The following is a 6,651-nucleotide window of genomic DNA, read 5'->3' as shown; positions in this document are numbered from 1 at the left end:
ACATAGCTAGTTGGAGACCAGCCTAAAATACATGAGAACCTGTCTCAAAAAGAAAAAGAAGCAAATACATGGTACGTAGTGATGCAGAATTCAGCTCTGAAGAGACGGCTTACTAGCATAGAGCCCTTGCTGCTCCTGCAGAGGACGAGGACCTAGACCCTACACGGTGAGTCAGAACCGTCCAGAGTTTCAGTTCCAGGGGATCCAGTGACCTGTTTTGGCCTCATTGGGCACCAGGCATGCACATAGTACATAGACATACAGGCAGGTAAACATTCATACGGATAAAATTAATAATAACAACAGCATGGTATTGAAGTAATAAGGGCGGCGGGGCCGCTTCCCCAGCACCCCAGCCGCCCGCTCAGCTAGCTTATGCCCCAAAATAATTACACAGACACTGTATTCTTTTAAGCACTGCTTGGCCCTTTAGCTCTAGCACTTACAGGCTAATTCCCACATCCTGATCAACCCATCTCTAATAATCTGTGAGAACCGGTCTTACCGGGAAGATTCTAGCCTATGTCCATCCTGGGTCGGAGCTTCATGCCGTGTGTCTGCCCGGGAGCGGGGCATGGCGTTTCTCTCTGAGGCATCTGATCCCGAGAGCAGAGCTGTGGAGTCTCTGAGCTCACTTCCTCTTCCTCCCAGCATTTTGTTCTGTTTACTCCTCCCACCTATCCTCTAACCAATAAAATGGGCCAGGGCAGTGCCTTTATTAGCCAATGACCTTCCTCCATCATGGTATATTGAAATACATGGTATGCATCCTTACTGTACTGCGTTTAAATGGAAATTTAAAAGACAAAGGCTGCCTACAAAATATCATGAATGGCTGCCTTCATTTTTGTAAAACAGATAATGTAGCAGTTATGCACACCTGCAATGGGAGATTACATTGGGGCTTTTCTTTTTAAATATTCTGCTATATATACTATTTGTGTTGTAAAAAATAATCCTTCCACCAAAAAACAGGCTGTTAAGTTGCTACCAGGATTTCTGTTCCTGCTATCAGTCCCATTAGACTGTAAGTCACATGAGGATAAGAACCCCTTGAGCAAAGTAAAAACAGAACTGGGTAGGGGTGGGACTTGCACACCTGCGTCTGCAGTTCCATTCTCTCCCAGTGGGTGGCAGGATCCTCATATGCGGGTGCCGTCCAAAAGCCTGGCCCAGGGAAGTCCTGCCTTTGGCCTTCAACGTGGCTGGTCTCATCTCAGGTTCCTGGAAGGAGGGTGAGGAGGGAGGTAAAACCTGAGAAAGGAATAGAGGGAGACCAGCCAGGGCTCAACATCAGGAACTGTTTCTTCGGGCCTTCCTCCTGAGGCTTCTCATCTTCCCCACGCTAGAAGAAAAAGAGAAATCTTCAAGGTAAACAGGGTAGTACCCTTTTATCACAGCACCTGGGAAGCTAAAGGAGGAGAATCAAAAATTCCAGGCCAAGATGGATGCGGTGGTGGCGCACACCTCTAATCCCAGAACTGTGGAGGCAGAGCCAGGAGGATCTCTGTGAGTTTGAGGCTAGCCTGGTCTACAGAGTGAATCCCTGGGTGGGTGGGTGGGTTGGAATCTTCAGTTGTTCTAGTCAGGTCTGTAATTTCAGCTACTCTGGAGACTGGAGCAAGAAGATCACAAGTTCAAGACTAACCCACAGTATAGAGCGAGTTCCAGGCCAGTCTGGGCAACTTGGCAAAATCTAGGCATGGTGTGGTACATGATTTTAGCTCAGCTTCTAAGAGCAGACATAGCCAGGGTGGAATAGCTAGGAATCGCCACGTGGACATGCTTTTAGACCCAGCAATAGAAGACAGAAGCAGGAGGAGCACTGCAGATGCAGGTCTAGCCGGAGCTGCAAGGGCGAGGACCTGTATCAAAAGGGGGGTAGGGCTACAGTTCAGTGGTGCAGCAACTGCCCAGCATGTGTGAGCCCTGGGCTCGACCCCCCAGCACAGCAACCAAATCATTAGGAAAGGAGAAAAGGGACAAGGGCTTGGGATGAAGGCCAGTTGGGAGACTGGTCTAACTGTGCAAGGCTGCAGTCAGTCCCCAGCACTGCATAGAACCAGGGTGGCGATGGACACCTGTGACCCCAATATTCAGGAGGTGGGGGCAGGAGCATCAGAAACGCAAGGTCATTTATAGTTACATAGCAAATCCAAGGTCAGCCTGGGCTGCCAGAGAGCCTGCCAAAGACCGGAGAGGATAGAAAACACTAGAAGATCCACCCTCCCCCTGGGCCTGGGACACTGAGCAATAGGAGGGAACTCTTTTGAAAATCAGCATAACTGAGAACTCACTTGACAGTTATTTGCGGTCCCTACTCAGCAGTTCCTTTTACGTTCCTAGTGGTTGTGAGTGGTCTGATCCTGGGGGTGGGGTGGGATTAAAATGCAGGTCGTCTGGAAGAGCAGCAAGCACTGAGACATTTCTTCAGCCTCTGGTTTGCTTTTAAGTCAGGGTCTTACTGTGTAGCTCAGGCTAGTCTTGAACCTACAATCCTTCTGCCCCAGGCTCCTGAGCTCTCTCCCTCCTCCTTTCAGTTTATTTTTTCTTTTATTTACTGTCTTTGTGTGCTGATGGAGGAAGGTCATTGGTTAAATAAAAAGAAACTGCTTGGCCCTCATTGGTTAGAAGATAGGTGGGAGGAGTAAACAGAACAGAATGCTGGGAGGAAGAGGAAGTGAGCTCAGACTCCACGGCTCTCCTCTCGGGAGCAGACGCCTCAGAGAGACGCCATGCTCCCAGCTCCCAGGCAGACGCACGCGATGAAGCTCCGACCCAGGATGTACATAGGCTAGAATCTTCCCGGTAAGCACACCTAGGGGCACTACACAGATGATTAGAAATGGGCTAAATTAATACGTGAGAATTAGCCTAGAAGAGGCTAGATAGAAATGGGCCAAGCAGTGATTAAATGAATACAGTTTGTGTGTTGTTATTTCGGGCATAAGCTAGCCAGGTGGCCGGGGTGCTGGGGACGCAGCCCCGCCGCTCCTATTTTAACAGTGTGCGTGTGTGTGTGTGTGTGTGTGTGTGTGTGTGTGTATTTTTAGTAGTGCCTGTGTGGAGATCAGAGGGCGGCTCTCAGGAATTGGTTCTCTCCTCCCACCACATGGGTCTTGAGGAATCGAACTAAGGTTTTCAGGCTTGGTGGCAAGGACCTTTAGTCAGTGAGCCCTCTCACCACCCCCTTCTCTCTTTTTTAATAATTATAGGTCAGTGACCTGGGAAAAAGATTAGTTAATAAAGTGTTTACCTTATAAGCATTCAGATCTGAGTTGAATTCCTAGAACCCATGTGGGGGGGGGGATTGAGAAATGGAGACCAGAGGATGTCTGGGGCTCATCAGCCAGTCTAACCTACTTGATGAGATTCAGGCCTATGAAAGACAGACGGGCTCAGGCCCTGAAGAATGACACCTAAGAATGACATCCTCTGACTTCTACACACACACACACATATGTATGCACACCCACGTGCACATGTATACACTCGTTAATAATTATAGACTAGATAGCCTATGGCTAAAACAAGAGAGAAAGAAAGAAGAATGAAAACATCCCCTTACTTAGCTGATGACGGTCTTGAATTTCTAATCCTCTCGCAGGGTCGGTCACAGGCATGTGTCATCACTGGAGCACTGGAGCTCAAACCCAGGCCCTCCTGGGGGCCAGGCAAGCTCTATCAGCTGTGCTACACCTCCCACCCTGGAGGGTCCTGAGGTTTCCTTAAAGAGAAACTGAGTCAGATGCTGTGGCAACTCCCTGTAATCCTGGCATTCAGAAGTAGATCTGAATCATCCTTGGCTATATAAAGAGTTTGAGCTGGGCGGTAGTGGTGCATGCCTTTAATCCCAGCACTTGGGAGGCAGAAGCAGGCAGATCTCTGTGAGTTTGAGGCCAGCCTGGTCTACAAGAGCTAGTTCTGGGACAGGCTCCAAAGCTACAGAGAAACCCTGTCTCAAAAAACCAAAAGAAAACAAAAGAAAAACAAAACCAAACAAACAAACCCCACAGAACTAGGAGGACTAGAGATGGTTGAGCAGTTATTCCCAGCATCCACATGGCTGCTCACAGCCTGGAGCTGCTTCCAGTTTTTGGGGATCCTAAGCCCTCTCTGACTTTCTCAGGTAGGAGGTATGCAGGTGGCACACATACATACATGCAGGCAAAATATTTGTCCACATAAAAGAAATAACTCTAAAAATAATCCACAAAAATAAGACCAAACAGCAGCAGCAGCAGGAGAGAGAGAGAGAGAGAGAGAGAGAGAGAGAGAGAGAACAAATGAGCACCGATTTTACTACCTCCCACACTGCTGATCCTCTGGACAGGAAGTACCACTTTTACATTTACTTCTGCAGGAACTAACTGTCATTTCTTTTCAGCAATTCCGGGACTCGCAGGGCCACCGTCACCCACTCTGTCTCACCCACACTGCGTCGTGCCGTCTTCCAGCTCCTCTGTCTCCAGCGTCTCTGCATCCGCCTCATCTACTGAAATCTCCTTACCCCTTGATGGCTCTCACCCAGAGCCTCTCCGCTCCTTCCCTGCCCCTAGAGCCACTGCCGACATCCGTCTTGCACATTCTGTGGTACTGCGTGAAATATGTGGCTGTCTCCACGCCTGCTTTTCTGCTAGGTTAGTCATCTCCGGTATCTCTTGCCGTTGGTTAGGATGGTCTTAGAACAGAGCCAGTGGCGTCCCAGCCCTCATTCCTAAAAGCTGGGCATCAGTCTTTTTCGTCATCCCTCTCCTCTACATCGAATTAACCAAGTCCTGTGCGTTTTTACCTTCGCTGTGTCCCTCGGGTCCCTCCAGCCTACCTCTGCCTTAGTCACGGCCCTTACTCACTCTGCCTGAACCATTACAGTGTTTCCAGACTGGCCTCCTCCTGAGAGCCTCTCCCCACCCGCCCACATGCTCTCTGCACAGCAGCCTCAGGGGTCCAACTAAAGTGCAGACCTGAGTCCCTGCTGAAACCCTTCAGCGGCTGCCTGTTGCCCTTAGAATAAACCCCAAACTGTGTTTTTTTTTTTTTTTTTTTTTTTTTTTGGTTTTTTGAGACAGGGTTTCTCTGTGGCTTTGGAGCCTGTTCTGGAACTAGCTCTGTAGACTAGGCTGGTCTTACAGAGATCCGCCTGCCTCTGCCTCCCGAGTGCTGGGATTAAAGGCGTGTGCCACCATCGCCAGGCAACATCAAACTGTTGTCCAAGTCCTGAAGTATACACTCTCTCCAGGCCCCACCATTTACTGTGAGATACCTCATTCGTCCTGAGTTAGCTTTCCTCATGTTTCTAAAACATGGCAAGCCCTTTTCAACCTCAGGGCCTTTCTTCATGCCGTTCTCTCTGTCAGGAGTGATCTTACCTCCTTTGTCCTCCTCCCCCTTTCCCCTTCTTCTTCTTCCCCTCCCCTTCCTCATCCCTCTCTTCTTCTCCCCCTGCAATTCCATGCTGGGGAGCAAACCTAGGGCCTATTGCAAACCAGGCAGGCACTCCTGAGCCATACCCCGCCCATCACTGACTTATGAGACACCTGCAAACTCCATGAGGGCAGAGTAACAGTTTGCTCTTATCCCCCACCAGACACAGCCACCGACACAAACCAGTGATGTTGAATATATTAATTGCATTTCACTGTTTCTTTTCTTCTCCCAACAAATGAAAATATGTCTGTGCAGTACACATCTGGAATCTCAGCACTCAGGAGGCTGAGCCAGGATTGAGGTTTTCCTTTATTTATTTTTGAGTCCAGGTCTTACTGTGTAGCCTTGACTGGCTCTAAGCTCACTACGTAAACCAGGTTGGCCTTGAACTCACCAGAGATCCACCTGCTTTTGTCTCCTGAGTGCTGGGATTGAAGATATTGCACTACTACCACCACCTGCAGTTTGGGGACTGAGATTTTTTTGAGGTCAGCCTGGGCTATGAAACAAGATACAAAATCAAACAACAACAACAAATAAACAGAGAATTAGAAAATAGCTGTGTCAGAATTCGAATCCAGGTGTCTAGGACCAAGGAGTCTTCTGTGGTTGCCAGGAGGGAAATTCCAAGTGGGAGGCACTCCTGAGCCCCCTCTGTACAGAGCAGGTGAACTTGGGGTCCTGTGACAGAGCGACCCCCCACTCACTCTGTTGTCACCATTTCTTGGGGGGCACTAAAGTCTCCAGATAGACTCAGTTCAAAGGCTTAGCACCCAGACTGTAGGGTGACGACCTTCAGACCTCTGCAGATCCACAGATAATGCCTCCGTGAGACTGGGCTCTATGCAAGCTTATAGAACATTTTCTTAATCAGTGATTGTTGGGGGAGGGCCCAGTCCATTGTGGGTGGAGCCATCCCTGGGCTGCTGGTCCTGGGTTCTATGAGACAGCAGGCTGAGCAAGCCATGGGGAGCAAGCCAGTAAAAGCAGCACCTTCCACGGCCTCTGCATCAGCTCCTTCCTCCAGGTCTCTGCTTGAGTTTTTATCCTAACTCCTTCATGATGAACAGTGATGTGGAAGTGTAAGCTGAATAAACCCTCCTCCTCCCCAAGTTTCTTTGGTCATAGTGTTTCATTATAACAATAGTAACTCTAACTAAGACAAGTTGGTGCCAGGACAGTGGGGTGTTGCTGTGACAAACCTGACCATGTTTTAGGGAGGAC

This window comes from Microtus oregoni, unplaced genomic scaffold (assembly GCF_018167655.1).
Source record: "Microtus oregoni isolate MIOR12 unplaced genomic scaffold, Mior012 000003F_ref0000135, whole genome shotgun sequence".
Classification (NCBI taxonomy): Eukaryota; Metazoa; Chordata; class Mammalia; order Rodentia; family Cricetidae; genus Microtus; species Microtus oregoni.
The sequence above is the reverse complement of the archived record's forward strand: the minus strand, read 5'-3'. Positions refer to the sequence as shown.